General features: G+C 42.5%; 1 protein-coding gene across 3 annotated transcripts in view; it reads right to left on the bottom strand.

Annotated features, from left to right (window-relative positions):
- The window catches only part of SLC23A2 (solute carrier family 23 member 2), a 114,594-nt gene that overhangs the window by 64,521 nt on the left and 33,049 nt on the right, over positions 1–17,024 (bottom strand). The window contains exon 1 of one of the 3 annotated variants that reach the window (XM_081033938.1): positions 14,886–15,064. The exons of the other annotated variants lie outside the window; for them this stretch is intronic. The gene's annotated coding sequence lies outside the window, so the exon portion shown is untranslated. Of the gene's footprint in view, positions 1–14,885; positions 15,065–17,024 lie in introns of those variants that run through there. 3 annotated transcript variants of the gene reach the window in all.

Raw genomic sequence — 17,024 nt, forward strand, 5'->3', positions numbered from 1 at the left:
AAAAGTATAAAAAGAGGAGATAAAACCAAAGTAGGATAGAATGACACACAGAATTCCAGGAAGGTGAAAAGATGAGCTTTAAATGGGCGAGAATGCCACACAGAACATAGCACCAAAACATTTGATATCGATCAAAATGACAATATAAACCTAAAGAAAAAAATCCAAGCAAAAAAGGGGGGCGGCAAAAAAACGGGCGGGGAGGGGAAGGAAAAATGATTAGAGAATACAGGGAGAGGGGGAACGACATCAGCACTACTAGCCCCAAGATGTATTGGACGTGCTCAGAGAATCTGATGTTATTTAACAAGGAAAAGTACAATGCTCCAAGCTAAGAGAAAAACCTCAGCAAAAGCCAAAAGCAGGAAATTACTGAAACAATTCTATGGAGCCAAGTTTCTGTGAAGAGGAGGAAAATCAAAACCTCTGTATCAAACAACAGAAGTATGACTTAGACCATAAAAGAGATCCACCCAAAGAGTAACAAGAATTTGGCTTCAAAAATGAGAGGGCACGAAGAATCCGTGTAAGCATTGGCACATGTACGATAAAAACGTGCCTAGGTATGCCTACATTTTTATGGTGGAAAAAAATACCACAAGCAGGTAGGGGAGAGAAGGGAAAGAGAACATTTGCTGGCACTCATTAGAATGATGTCAAACCTTAGCACCAATTAATTTCCTACTGAGAATGAATGAACTTGGCCAAGCTGCTCTACAAATGTGAAGACATGCCTAGAAGTTTAGAAATATAAGTAGGAAACCTCCTGTTCAAGGAATTCTGCTGGGAACACTTTTCATTCAATAAATACTTTGGATGAGCTAGGGAGGAAGGAATTGAAATATAAACAAACAAGAGAAAGAATTACACCAAATTTAAGAGTTCAATAGTTTAGAGGACAAAAAGCAAAATAAAATAGTTACCAGAACATTAAGTTCTGCCTCGATGTACTAGAGGAGCTCGGTGTACATATCATATTTTTCTGAAGTGGCTCTTTTGGTTTAAATGTTCATGCACATTTTGCATTCTTGTTTAAAGCAGTGACTCTCAAACAGAAGTGATGTTTCCCTCCAGGGGACATGTGACAATGTCTGGAGACATTTCTGGTCACCACAGCTGGGGGAAAGTTAGTGGCAGTAACAGGTAGAGGCCAGGGATGCTGCTAATCATCCTACAGTGCCCAGGACAGAGGGCACAATAAAGAATTGTCTGGCCCCAAATGTCAATAGTGTCAAGGCTGAGAAGCCATAGTTGAAAGGCATTTTCCTCCTCCCAAAAATGGCAGCCCGAAGGTGTCATGTGGGTCCTTGGACCAAGACCATGCTCCCTAAAGGAGACAAGTGCCCGTTTGAGAAGCAGGGACATGCCTGTCACCAGATAGAGCAAAGCCCATTAAGGAGTAAGTCTATGGGACTTATTGCAGTTTAGTGACCTTTAAAATAATTTTCCCTTTTTGGGGGTCGGCCCGGTGGCTCAGGCAGTTAGAGCTCCATGCTCCTAACTCCAAAGGCTGCCGGTTCGACTACCGCAAGGGATGGTGGGCTGTGCCCCCTGCAACTAGCAACGGCAACTGGACCTGGAGCTGAGCTGCGCCCTCCACAACTAAGACTGAAAGGACACAACTTGAAGCTGAAGGGCACCCTCCACAACTAAGATTGAAAGGACAACAACTTGACTTGGAAAAAAAGTCCTGGAAGTACACACTGTTCCCCCAATAAAGTCCTGTTCCCCTTCCCCAATAAAATCTTTTAAAATAAATAATTTTCCCTTTTCAAGAACAGGGACAAGTGGGTCATTATATTTTTTCTTTATCTTTTCTACTGCTTGTAGGGGATATGAGGACCCACTCTACTATGCAGTTTCCTATACGTCAAGTGGGGGCTTTCTATATTTGGAAGGGAAGTTACAAATATTGCTTAGCTTAACTTGTAACCCTGACATAGATGGTGTATGTTAATTATTTAAAATTAATCCTTTTCCTACATTCTTAAAGTGTTTTACATTAAAAAAAAAAAAAAAAACTCCTAGCAGAGGCAAAGTTTTCAAAGAGGCAGAATGTCCCTTCATCTGGTCTTCACCGGCTCTATGGCTACTGGTGGGACTGTCGCTTTGTGCGGCTACTCAGATTCCTAGACTATGGACCTTTTCTTCAGCTATTTATTGGTCCCTTCCTTAAACATGTATTTCAGCCTTGGCATCAGCAAGGTCTGTCCTCTTCCTAAAGAGCTTGGATATAGCCTTCAGTGATTATCTCAGGCTCTTCTTCCTTCACTGGGGGCCTCCTATGCCTGACACTCCAGATACAGGTGTTGCCAAGACAACCACCAACAGGTGAGTCCAACAATGATGCCATCTTCCTGCCATCTCCATACTGTCCCTTCCCTGCAACAAATCCCAGCCACATATCAAGGTGCATGACAGAAGCATGAAAAGGAGTCACCGAGCAGCTCACTGCACAGGAGATGACGAGCACATTAGGTAGGACCAGCTAGTCTGTGAGGGTGCCACGTGAGAGGGGTCACACTCGATTCAGCAAGAAAACGAGGAGAATCTAAGGGGGCTCAAAGACGATACGGATAATGGTCAGATTTGTGCTCTGGGAAAGTGGAAAAAATAGAAGGCTAAGTGAAGACAGGAAGATCAAAAGCCTGGAGTTCCTGTGCAGATGAGACATGGGGGGCTGTAGGGCCACAGCGATGTCGAAGGGGAGGTGGTAAGAAAAAAACTGGAGAGCGGGAAGGCATGTCTCCAGCATTCTGAGAGGAAAAAAGGTAGCCCTAAAAGTCCACATCCAGACAACCCCCACTACCTATTTTATCACATACCATACACATCTCATTCTTTAAAACTGTGCTACTTAACAGTGCTATGAGGCTCTGCTGCAGAAATTACAACTCTGCTGGTGGTCACTTGGAGGGACCACGTCTGCAATAATGGTGTTGAGTGACAATCCTTCGCACACCCTGATCCCAGAAGATTAAAGGGTCAGCAGATTTTTAAGGCTCTTGAGACATAACACGAAGTTCTAGTCCAGAAAGACCTTCCGAACTGGGAGTCCCACCCGTGGTAAGTGGGACATCTCATCAAAGTCCGACAGCCCTAAATCTGTGCCAGCGGATAACTTTTCCGAGATTTTGCAATGTGTTGATTCGTGAGCTTTTCATATGTGTTAGCAAGAACAAAGACTCTTTTGTGGTTTCTCTCCTTATGCCCTTTGCCTCTTTTTCTACAGCGTTTACCGATCTTTATTTTTTAAGGATATTAGTCCTTTAAGTCTTTATTATATTTGCTGCAAATATCTTATCCCCCAGCTTTTTGTTTGCTCATAAACTTTGTGGGTGATCTTTCAGAATTATTTTTATGTTTACATAATCAAATCCATCAATCTTCTACATCTTGACGATCTAGCCACTGCCATTCTTAACCTCCCCAGAACTGGAAAGAAAAAAAAAATACAGCATGACAATGAATGGACCTAAAAATAAGATCTGCCTGAAATAGCCCTGCCAGACCTTTACCTTGACCACCAGGAGCTTATGTTTTCTAGAAGACGACAGGCAAAGAAGATGGTGAAATACTGCTAGATTTTCACAAGACCACATGTCTCTATTCAGAGACACCAAGCTCTTTGCTGCACCTCCAGCCCCATCACCATTAGCAAGCCAGCAGAACTTCCCAATCTGCACTTACCCATGTTAACTAGGGAAAACGATAGGACTTTTTCATGTAGAAGATATTTACCCTCCTAATTTTATCTTCATGTTTGTTTCAGACATGCATTGCAGCGGCAGCCAACTCTCCCTACTATCCCCATCACTAGGAACAAAGGAGGACAAGTTTCATTCGGACAAGACCACTTTCCATCAAGTACTCTGTACATTTCTCTATCAGGCATTTAACTGACCTTCACAAGCTCTACTGGGGCACCCACCCACTCCCTGTGCCAGTCTCTACACAGCAGCACCCTCTGCAGGGTCCTGAAGACACAGACCCACATGAGCACAAGAGGGGATGGGGCCAAAGGCCACGCAGGGCAGGAAGCTCTGAGAAGGGTTTCTGGGCAGAGGACTGCAAAGCCTGGCAAAGGTGGACACCCCTGCTGAGTAAGAAAAATGGAGGAAGCATGGGAAAAGACAGTGACAGCTACACAAAGAAATGTATCTTTGCAAGTCCCAAAATAACAGAGCATTCCACAGCCAAGTACTCAAGAGTGAGGAAGACAGCCTCAAGGACAGAACCCCACGCTAACCAGAGACCACAGTGTCTACTGCGAGCAGGCTGAACTTCTGTGTGGGGAAATGCCAAGGCCCACAGGCACACACAGCAAAAGATAAGGGGGTGAGGGGTGGGGAGTGGTGTTTCGGGTTCTGTGTTAGAATTTGTGTTAAAACAAAAGGCAAAACACCCCAGGGAATCTGACACGGGCAAGCCCACCCACAGTACCCCATCACCCTTCTTCCTACTGTCTTGGCCCTGACCTCAAGGCAAAGGGGAAAGGAGGGGCTGAGGGATGAAAAATCAGGTTCAGCAACAACAATGAAAATGATAAGGACAACACAATGAGAGCAATAACAGCAGTTTGCAGCAAAGCGCCATCGTCTGCCAGGCACATCTCTTCCCTCTCGTTATGTAAATGGCAATGATTGCTCCCTAGTAAGCACAGCATTACTTGATTAGCACACTTAACCCCACAAAAATTGAAACTGAGCATCAGAGAAGGTAAGTAACTTGCCAAAGGATGCAGGGGAAGACTCAAATCTTAAATCAGTACTCCTGTCCTGACAATGTTTATAGGAGCAAGACAAAACTGTCCTTCAAATGTTCAGTTTACAGCCAACCTCCCCGAGCAAATACAGCCCAGGTCCCTGGTCTGTCAGCACTGTCTGAGTCTGACTTGCCCCATGGTTTCTGCCTCCTGGTGATTTCTGAGGGGCCTCTGAGGGGCGAGGACTACTGAGCCCAGGCTCCTAGGCCAAGAGCTCCCAAACCTGCGCAGTCCGGCCACTCTGCGCACAAGCCATCATCTCATCAGCAGTACAACTGCCTCTTGCCCTTTTCTTGATCCATCTTAATGGCTCTACCGCTGTCCATACTGCAGCTAGCACAACCACGCTACAGAAACTATCATGCCTTCTGGCGATGATTCACCTCAGAAGGGAACCCAAACTCCTTCACAAGGCTGCAGGGTCACCGTATGAAGCTTGGTCCCCAGTATCCTCTCATTTTCCATCTTTCGGGACCTGAAGGTATTCGGTTTTCTTCTAGCCCTCAGGCCCGTCCCTCCAAACGAATCACCCTTGACCCCACTTCATTCCCTTGGGGTAACTCCCATCAGCGTTTCCTCTGATCACCACCTCATTGCGTGGGATTCTGGGAACCATGAAGATGGTTACGACACAGCGAGATAATGTCGGCCTGCCCAGCCAGTCAGCTGCAGAACAAGAGGCAGTACCCACAACCTGTATCCCTGGCCCTGAGGGCCACACCTGACCCCCAAACTTTGTGGCGTGACTAAATAATGCTTAAAAATAAAGGTACCTGATATGATGTAACAGTCTTTTTTTTTTTAATTTTTTAAATTGGGAAATATTGGGGAACAATGTGTTTTTCCAGGACCCGTAAGCTCTAAGTCAAGTCGTTGTTTTCAGTCTAGTTGAGGAGGGCAGCGGGCACAGCTCACTGGCCCATGTGGGAATCGAACCGGCGACCTTCATGTTATGAGCACTGTGCTCCAACCAACTGAGCCAACAGGCATGTAACAGTCATTCTTGCTTAATACTCTTACTAAACTGGTTAAGGAAATTAACAGCCAATATCAACCCTATCTGTCAGTGACACATTAATGTCAGTGACAAGTCCAAGGTCACCGACATCACTGCTATCATTTGACTGAAAGAGAAAGGTGAGGAAAAGACCAAAGTGTGACCACACCAGGAGTTAAGAAAATGTGGGAGAATCTATACGCAGGTGGCTAGGCACAAAATAAATGAGCAAACCTTCTTCGGTGCGGACTGAAACATTTCCCAAATGCTGGCAATAAGCATCTAGATCAGAAGCTGGCAAACTACGGCCTGGCCTGGTTCTGTACAGTTACAGCTCAGAATGGTTTCTACAGTTTTTAAAGGGTTATAAACGACAAGGAAGAACACGTGACAGAGGTCACCTGGCCCACAAAACCTGATATTTACAAAACAGTTTGCCAAGCCCTAAAGATAAGAGGAGGAAAGAATCCTGTTTAAAGTGACAATAAAAGCATTAAGTACTTAATACATTGATCAAAAAAATGTACATGGCCTTTATGAATAACACTATAAACTATTACTAAAAGCCGTAAAAGAGAATTCAATAACCAGAGAAACAGACTATATTCTTGGATAAGAAAGCTGTAAACACATTCATTTTCCTATATACGTAATGTGTATAAATTTAATAAAAGTCCATTAATACCCCAAAAGGTGAGGAAAGGGGCTTGCTAAAATTTCTGTAGAAGGATAACAAAGAATATTCACGTTGTATTTGAAAAAATAAGAGTGTGCTATCAGATAAGGACCCTAACATCAAGTTGTAATAAACAGAAGAGCTCAATATAAGCACAAAAACAGACAAACAGATCAGACAACAGAAAACCCACAAATCAATGAATACATGAAATGGAAGGCACTTCAAATCATAAGACAAAGTGTGGATTTTTCAATACAACATGCCAAGACAACCGGCTCACTATTAAGTAATAAAATCCAGAAGTAAGACCTAAGGTTAAAAATAATAATAAAGGCACTAAATGATTGTATAATGTTAGGGTGGGGGACTCCTTTCTTAGCATATCATTAAAGATGAGAAAGAGACAAGAGGCTGATACATTCTGCAAAAAAAAAAAAAAAAATTTTTTTCTGTATGGCAAATAATCACAGACAAAATTAAAAAGCAAAATATAATAAAACATAAGATAACATGTTGATATCTTTAGTATTTGAAGAGCTTATAAATCAATAAATAAAAAACAAAAGTCCTTAATATAAAAATGGGCAAAACACATGAACTTCTCATCTTCAATCCCCGCCCCAAATACAAATGACAAAATAAATGTTCACTCCTTGTTTAAAATCAATGTATATTGAAATGAGGTACCTTTTTATTTTTATCTATGTCGGTTATTTTTAATATCCTTACTTATAAGGAGGTGGAGCAATAGACAAACACACTCCTAATAAAAAATAAATTTGCTTATGAGAAGGCAAATTGGTTACGTGTATCAAAAGTTAAAAATATTCATATTCACTTCTAACATTTGACCTAAGAAAATGTTACTTCTAGGAATTAGTCTAAGGAAATAATTAGGACACACAGATTTAGCTATAAAATTATGCATGTTAACATTTTTAATAAGACCAAAGATCAGGAAAAATCTAATATCCAACACTAGGAAATTGAATGCTGTTAATTGTTATGTTAATACAAAGGAATACCATATGTGATGCAAGGAAACAGGTTAGGAAAACAGTATATACAACATTATAGTTAGTGAAATAAGCTAGTGTATTTCCCCGAAAATAAGACCTAGCCAGACCATCAGCTCTAATGCGTCTTTTGGAGCAAAAATTAATATAAGACCTGGTCTTATTGTACTATAAGACCCGGCATAATAAAATAAAATAAAATAAAATAAAATAAAATATAATATAATGTAATATAATATAATAAATATAATACCGGGTCTTATATTAATTTTTGCTCCAAAAGACACATTAGAGCTGATGGTCTGGCTAGGTCTTATTTTTGGGGAAACACGGTAGTCACAGGACATACACTGCATGATTCACTTATATGAGGTATCTAAGATCGTTAAACTCATAAAAGCAGAGAATAGAATGATGGAGGGTGAAGTGAGGATTAACTATTCAATCGGTATAATTTTTATGCAAGAGGAATAAGTTCTAGAGATCTGCTGTACAATTTTGCCTACAGCGAACAACACTGCATTGTACACTTAAGTTTGTTAAGATAGATTTCAGGTCAAATGGTCTTACCCAGTAATAACAATAGAAGATACCAATTTTTTTAATGAGGCAATCAGTAAAAGGAATTAAAGGCAATTTATACAATAAAAAAATAGTATGTATAGCACTAACCCACTGTGTATGTGTAAGTGTGCATACATGCATACATACACACACCAAAATGTTAACCAAAATACTGACTGGTGGGACACCAAAGAACTTTCTTTTTTTTTTTCCCTCCTCTATTTTTTCTAAAGTTATTTATTTAACAATGCAAGCTATGCCCACTTTCTCCTCCAAGAGCCTGATGATGTCCACATCAGCACTCGGTTCTTCCCCCACAAATCCAGGAGTGGTCGGTTCCCCTTAACATGGTAACACAAAGCAGTTCAGTCCTTTCTGTTGAGAGATCAGGACACAGCCCTATGGCTACAGTGCAGTGCTGAGTAAAGTTCTCAAGTCAAAAGCTGTAAAATAACTTTTGTTGTCAGAAAAGAATGGAGAAAAGCCAAGATTTTGTCAATTATACTTCGCAGGTAAAGGGAGGAACTGACAATAAAAGAGGTGTACCCACAAATGACCAACGCTGCCCCAAAGAAGTGGCCCTCCATGTTGACTCCATGTTGGAACCACCTAAGAACTTTAAAACTACTACTGCCTGGGTCTCCACTCAGAGTCTGATTGAATAGGTCTCTGCAGCCTGAGCTCCTAGATGTTCTAACGCACCGGTGCAGCCATGGTTATAAAGCACTACCTTAGAGCAAGCAGAAAATCATCAGTCTTAAAAAAAAAAAAAGTCAACCTCAAAATAAATGTAAGCCTGACAGAGTGAAAGACAGCAATTTGGGAAATTCTACTATAAGTAGAAAACTAAAATATTCAGATCTTTAACAAGCTTTCAATTCCCTAAGCATTGAACCACTACCAATAATCATGTACAAACGCAGAAGAGCTTTTAATTGGTACTTATTTCATCAGCTATTCAGCCAGTGAATTTCTCTTGTACTTAATTTTTACTATCTGACCATTTCTCCGCTGTCCAGGAATACGCCAACTCCCTCACTGTGGCTTACCATTGCCACCTGACTTGGAAGTGCTCGTATGATGGTACTATTTAAAGAGGATTTAATGGCTGAGTTGTTCCTAAAGTTAAATACCAAGAAGACCTTTTGTGTTCTTGGAAGCACAAGCAAATCCTAAGAAAACATGTCCTCCCATCCTCAGCACCTAGCAGGCCAATGCCCTCAAAGACTGAATGAACTAATCACTAAGAGTCCTCCTGAAGGGTAGAATCCCCTTGTGTACAATTCATCTTTATATTCCCAGCTCTTAGCACAGAACAGATACTCAGTAAATGTTAGTGATACACACATTTACCCCAAATAGATGTCACTGAATGAATACTACATCAAAAGCATAAATGCATGGCAAACCTTTTCATTTATACACAAAACCCTACAGTTCTCCAAAATGATACGAGAAGAATAAGAAAGAACAGAGAGAATAAGAATCAGTGGGTCGCGTGCCTAAGATTCACTTGGGAAGCTCATTCAAAATGCAGATTTCTTCCACACAAATACTTGTAGACAAATGTTCAAAGCTGTTTTTATTATAACAGCCCCAAACTCACGACATCCAAAGGTCCATCAGGAGATCAATGGATAAACCAACTATGGTGAGTCCATACGAAAACTACTCAGCAATAAAAAGGAAGCAACTATTGACATATGTAACATAAAAAGGAGGAATCACACCTATACTACATTGAGTGAAAGAAGCCAGACTCAAGACATGCTGCCTGATTCCCTAATCTATAGTGACAGGTAGTGGTGACCTAGAGCAGGAATGGAGGGAGGGACTCCAAAGGCAGAGGAAGGAGCCTTTGGAGTGACAGAAATGTTCTATACCTGGGTTGTGATTCTGGCAGCTCCATTTGGATGTATATCCATTTGCTGTATGTAAACTATGCCTCAGTTTTTTTAAAACTTCAATTTTTGAGGAAAAAAAGAATTTAAAAACTCACATATCCCACTAACTTAAAAAATGTCCTCTCCCCAAAATCTGATGCCATAGACCTGTTTGGGAACCTACATTTTTTACAAATATACAGTGTTCCATGTTAGTGGTCCTCAGATCACCCACACCTTTGGATGGGCAACCTGGGGTGGCATGACGCCATTTCCTCAGCTTGCATAAACCGATCCACACAGGTGAGAGTATGACTAAGCTAAGAAGGAAGACTTTGGGATAAAGAAACTCAAAACCTCAACTTGCCAAGTGGTAGTTTGGGCCTTACCAAGATACAAACAAGCGCTTTCAGAGGCAGCCAGGTTCAATGATAAAGCACAATTTAAAAGCCAATCCACGGCTCTCTGCTTAAATCCCATCATTAGGGGATTAGAGGGGAACTGCAGCGGCTCCATTAAATTCTGCTCAATGCTAACATTTGACCTAACTGCTTTCAACCCAAGCCAAAAAAAGATTATTGGAACAAATGTCCTCAACTTGTATATGATCAACTCCCTTTGAATGTAATTACTTAAATGGATGCCGAATGCACAGGATATTGCTTGAAGGAGGTTACACTCCTGATGCTGATCCTAGCTATCATTACTCCATTTAAGCAGCAATGAATGAACCTGGAAGACATGGTTATTGTTTGATCTTGTGATGACGGTTATGCTCACAGGGTGTAACTGAAAAAACCAATCATCCTCCATACTTTTCCAAAACACTCTAAGAACTTCTTTTTTTTTTTTTTTCAAACTGTAAGTCACTACCCACTAGTGGGCCATGAAATCGACACAGTGGAGCTCATCCAGAATTTTTAAAACAATGAAATTTAATAGAACAAAAAACGCCAGAGCACACCTCACAAGAAAAGGGCCACCCCGTTTCAAGGTCAAATACTTTGCACTGTGGGTCAGTCGAAAAAAAGCCTAAAAGTCACTGACGTAACTAAAGCTCTGCCCAGGAACATAAAAGGTATATTCCAAGTACCCCATCGATATCAGGTTATTTGCTGAGCCTTAAACTAACATAACCCATAGAAATAATTTGCTAAATTAGTACAAATGACGGCACTGATAATGCACGACGACGGAGCAAGTACCCAGACTCATGGCCTCAGAGTAGCTTTCTTAAAAAATCTATCGAGCCCTAAACCAAACCACCTCAATGATGGCAATCAAGAAAACCTCCACTTCACCCCATGAGCTGTGTGAGCATTCCGTCACTGTCCTGGTTTGTGGGCTTGTTCTCTTACGAGGAAGAAAATTTAAAAAGCTGGATAAAACCTGGATTTCTGAAAGAGAACCCAGAGATGGTTGCCAGGTCCACCTCAGAAAGCACCTGCTGAGAACCCCAGGAGGAACAGTCCTTTAGAGGTCGCACCACTAGAATCCACCAGGCACCCCAAGACAACCACCCTGCTCTGAAGGTGGAAGAAAAGGGCCCCTGGGGAAACACTGCTAGACCACTTAGGAGTCACCTAAACATGTTGTCAGGGACCTCAACCGTGGGCGGGAGAGGACACAAAGCTACTGGATAGATGTGACAAATATTCCTGGACCATCCGTGGGGTGAGGTGGGTGGGAAGAATCATTCCTCATTGAAAGCGAATATTTTACAGAGCATTGAGTCAAGTGCACCAGTGATGAAATGAAACAGAAGATGTTGAACAATACACCCTGCCTGCAGAAGACCCCTTCAGTCTCTTCTAGAGATTTCGTCCACGAAGCCCTTGGTGTAGAATAAGCTCTAGTCCCAAACTAAACTCTAAATCCTAAAACAGCTCTTAAATCCAGTCAAGACATGTTGTTTTGCTGATGTCAGTTTAGGAGATATAACCTGAGCCATGAAGGGCGATAGCCATCTCTCTAGATGAGAAGACACTGACTTATAGACTGCTCGGTTAGGGGAAAGAGTCACGTGGACAGTGAAAGATCAAACTAGCTGACATCGTGTTGATTTGGAGGCTTTGAAATACAAGGTTATCAACGATCTTTGTTTTTCTGACCTAATATTGTAGGTATCAGATGCTGTGGCTGATATAACCCAACAAAAATCTCTTACCCAAACTGTGTTTTTAAAAAATTATGACAAGACCTAAAGACCCATCCTTGTTATGCTCCTCCTGCCCCGGGTACCATCCACACAGACCACCTCCTCCAAAAAGCATCCCTGGGTTAGCTGTCCCTTTTTCATGTTTCCATAGCACACGGCTTCTTGGTCCAAAAGAGACAGGGCACGGATACGGTGTCCATTACATAAAAGGCATTCAAATACTGGAGAAAACCTGAACATTTTTCCCTGGGCTAGGCATACACCAGAAAAAAAACCTAATCCCTGACCTCCAGACTTATTCAAGGAAATCATGCGGCTGGGACACGAAAGGGGAAAGGAAAAGGCAGTGAAGCAAAACGTAGAGCCTGTGGGCTGGAATTAAAAATGTATATTTGAGGGGCGGCTGGATGGCTCAGTTGGTTAGAGCGTGAGCTCTGAACAACAGGGTTGCTGCTTCGATTCCCACATGGGCCAGTGAGCGGGCCTTCCACACTAGACTGAAGCTCAGCTGCCGCTGAGCTTCCGGAGGGGCCAGTTCAACTTCCACATCTTATGGTGGGCTGTGCCCCCTGCAACTAAGACTGGACGTGGAGCTGAGCTGCGCCCTCCACAACCAGATGGAAGGACAATGACTTGGAGCTGATGGGCCCTGGAGAAACATACTGTTCCCCAATATTCAGCAATTTAAAAAAAATGTATATTTGAGAAAAACTCAAGCAGAATCAAGATGGGTTTTACTGCATTTATTTCTATTTTGTGTTATTTAACATATCACTTCTTGTGCAAATGTCTTTTTCATGTAAACACTTTTAAATGTATTGATCAGTCATTATAGGGGCCACTGAAAAGCTAATTTCGTACACAATTTTAATGACTAGATAAAAACATGCAGAATTGACTGCCTATCATATACAAGATACAAACATGATTTCACTTGAGCCTTACCAAAATTCGGGGAAGGATGCTTATTACCTCCACAGTTTAGGAAACTGAGGTACAGAAAGGCTGATTTACCCTTGGACAAAAGCCAAGGACAAGTGGCAAATGTAGCAATTGTTCTAAGAACACGAAGCTGCTCCTGTTTCCTTACAGACTAACAGAACAAGACTCTAGAGATGAGTAGCCAGAAAAGGCCTGAGTGGTTATGTCTGAAGGTCATTCTGGAAGAGCCAAGGAAAACCCCCCAGTTACTGTCAGGGAATGGAAAAAAGCAGCTTTCTCCTCCTTTACAGCTCCAAATAACCATTATCATTTGATGTCTCCCCCACTTTCCAGTACAAGGACAGCCTTGGGTACAAAGGTTAACATCCAGAGGATGGCTCTGCCCTGCTAAGACTGTGCCCCCCAGCTCCCAGCTCTATCTTCTCTTATCCAGCACAGCTGATGGCTCATTGGTCACCTTCAGTTACTACTGCCACTCTGCTGGGAAAAGCATTTCAAATAATTGTTCACTCCATTTGTCGAGCTCAATGTACTTGGCAGCCCTTTCCCTGAATTACTCTTCAGACCATCTCTCTTTGGCACATTCCAATCCTTTCCTCTGCTTCAAGTGCCAAAGTCAAATTTCCTTCTCTTACCTGCAGACTGAGGTCAAGCTCCATCTTTTCCTTATTTCCTAACTACCCATCACACCTGCTCAGTTTTGCTGGACTTTGGTACATGTATCGTACTTAGTTCCTTTAACCACATGCTTTCTTTCTATTGTCTGGAAGAAATTCCATTTGCAAATCTCTTCTACACTATCCTTTTCCTCCTCATGCCTTCCCCACTGCCCCCTAGTCCATCTACCAAGAGTTCCATCTCCTTCTCCTCCCAGATTCTCCCAAGATAAGGAAACAGGCATTCTGAAATTTCACCTACCCTGCTGGATTACCTGCTGGCTGAAGAGTGGACATGACTAAACTGCACTGCAATTACCTGGGGCTGGGACACTGTAATGATTCTCTAGGTTAACCCCAAGTACACAGTGATCGAAATAATGGCTTTTCACTAATCTTCAATAAACATCTCATGCGTGTATGTTAGACATTATTTTTCTGCAAAGGAATATGTTCCTCCTAATTACTTAAAAAAAAAAATTATTCAATAGAGACTGTAATCACTTAGAATCCTGGCCACAGGTGTATTGCATTTTCTGGTGTCTGGTGACATTTTTATAACTCCCAAACCTTAAAAGAATTTAACAAAAAATAGATGTATTCAGCTAGAAGAGACTCCAGGCTCTCCATGAAGTTTGTTTAATATATGTTCCTTTTTGCTTGCGTACTTCCTTTTCCCCAAATCCCTAAAATTCTGCATAAAAGAAAACATAAAAGAGCACACAGCCTTGGAAGTGCCACTCGGAGTAAGGTAGGTGAGTCCCTAAAAACCACTAAATCGGACATGTTAATTGTTGCAGATCAGGCATTTATCGTCACTCTTCCTCATATATTTAATAAAGGGCACTGCCTTTTAAGAGTTGCATAAATGTTAATGTTCAGTGATTAAATGTTTAAATCACGTCTGACAGCACCGAGAAAGCCTTTGGAGATTTCCTGGTAACCCGGCTGGGCAAACTGGAGCCATAGGCTCCTCACCCACCGACACAGACACACAGACACACACACAGACACAGACACACACACACACACACACACACACACACACAGCCACAGAAAACCAGACCCATGGTCACTGACAGGCGCACACAGTCACAGAGGAACACAGAGACGGACACTCGTGGACCCAGATGCACACAGACAGACACAGACAGACGTAGACACAGACAGACACACAGACACTAATTCCCCAAAGCAGAGCTTGTGTACCGAGACATGGTCTTACCTGCAGGGCGAAATCTTTCCTTACAGACAAAACTATCCTTTCGTCGGTGTCCCACCCATCAATTCTGTGCTGGCGCCAGAGCGAGGTTCTAGTGCTCAGCATGAGACACTTCAGGTGCTGAAGGAATTTCGGCTTTTATAACTCACGGGCTCGCCAAAATTGTATAACCACACCACCTCGTCAAAAATGCTATCTTCTGTGTTACACAACAGCCACCACCTGGTTACAAACGGTCACTGCATGCCTCAAGCACGGCGTGCTTCCAGTGTCCACCTCTCCACAGGGCAGGCTGGATATTCTATTGTGGAAACCAAGCTGCTGGGGGATTACATTTCTCAAACTCACACAAATAAGAGAAATTAAAACCTATCTTTACAAATCCTTCCATTCAGACAAACCAGTCCACCAACACTGCTTTCAGCTTCAGTGAAAAGGGCGATTAATTTTGCTCCCTGGTAATTTTTCATTTCCCCAATTGGGGCCCCAAAGACAACTGTTTTCAAAGCTCAAAGACTTTCAGAGGTTAAAAATAGACCCAAGGTATGACCTCTTCATTAAATGATAGGCAAAGCCAACAAATCACTGTAATATTGAGAGCTAACTGCTGGAGCCCAGTTGAACGTGGTATCTGGTGTGCAGGTGACAGCTGCAGAGGCCCCAATGAACAGTGAAAGTGCCCATGAAGACACACAAAAAGGCCAACACACACTGACAATCTAGTATCAGTAAGAAGGAAGACGCCACACCTGTTGTCAGACTTTGTCCTTTCTAGTCATGACTCCAGGTCAGAGCCTATAAGCAAACTGGGCAGTGGGCACCTCTGACCCTCGGGATGTGCTGTGTGAGGGCAAATCCCTGCCTCTATCTCAACACCAAATCCAGACAATGACCATGACCATGAGACTCAGATGAGAAACAGCCAAGCAGAAGTGGCAGCAAAACACAGCTTGGAAAATAGAGTCTATCGGATAAAGGCAGCAGAGGAACAAAGAAAACTGGAGAAAAGGAGCTTTATGTGTCACTTACTTGTAAATAATCTTAAGGAAATCAGCAGTGAGCATAAGATAAAGATGCCACTTGACTGGAGAAGCCAAAGAAGCAGCTGGGGAGGAGGTTGGAAGCCAAGTGCTTTAACTGTGCAGGGGCAAGAGATTCACCACCACAAGTGCCCAGAACACAGGTCATACATGACTCACCCACCCCATCAGGTCAACATGCCCAGATAGACCAGAACACCCCTTGCTCCAAGGTGGGCCAAGAGAAAAAACCCAACATGAAAGCCTATGGAAAAAAAAGTCCCCGTTTCTATATCCTAAATACAAGAACTATATTCAGGACGTCCCATGAAGACATTCATCTCAGAAAGATTCTACTACAGAAACCAAAGAAAATTTCAATTTTGAAACAAAGGAGAAAAGAATAAAAAACAAACAAAACAGTTGGTATTTTTAAAAAATGGGGCCGGGGGGGAGGGATCAGACAATTAGATGAAGAAAATGTACCAAAACCAAGAAACAACAATCTGGGTTGGGAAAGAATTAATTATAAGGAAACTAAAAGCACAAAATTAACTCAGAAGCAATAAAGAGAAGTGAAACTGTGGAAAACAGCAGAAAACTGAAAGGTGGAGGACAAGCTTGAGAAACTCTGGTATAGCCAGAGTTGCTGCCAAAAGGGCTGTGTGAGTTCAGAGACCAGAACCATGGAGGGAGGAAAAAAAGCAAAGAGCAAAACCAAGGCATGAACAATCAGTGTTTTTCTGAACTGGACTTAAAAATAAAAAGAACAGGGGCTGGCCCGGTAGCTCAAGTGGTTGGAGCTCCATGCTCCTAACTCCGAAGGCTGCCGGTTCGATTCCCACATGGGCCAGTGGGCTCTCAACCACAAGGTTGCCAGTTCAACTCCTCAAGTACCGCAAGGGAGGGTGGGCTCTGCCCCCTGCAACTAAAATTGAACACAGCACCTTGAGCTGAGCTGCCTCCCCGATGGCTCAGTTGGTTGGAATGCGTCCTCTCGACCACAAGGTTGCCGGTTTCGACTCCGCAAGGGATGGTGGGCTGCGCCACCTGCAACTAGAAAAGGCAACTAGACCTGGAGCTGAGCTGCGCCCTCCACAACTAAGATTGAAAGGACAACAAC

The sequence above is a fragment of the Rhinolophus hipposideros genome (genome assembly GCF_964194185.1).
Source record: "Rhinolophus hipposideros genome assembly, chromosome: 22".
In the NCBI taxonomy this organism is placed as follows: domain Eukaryota; kingdom Metazoa; phylum Chordata; class Mammalia; order Chiroptera; family Rhinolophidae; genus Rhinolophus; species Rhinolophus hipposideros.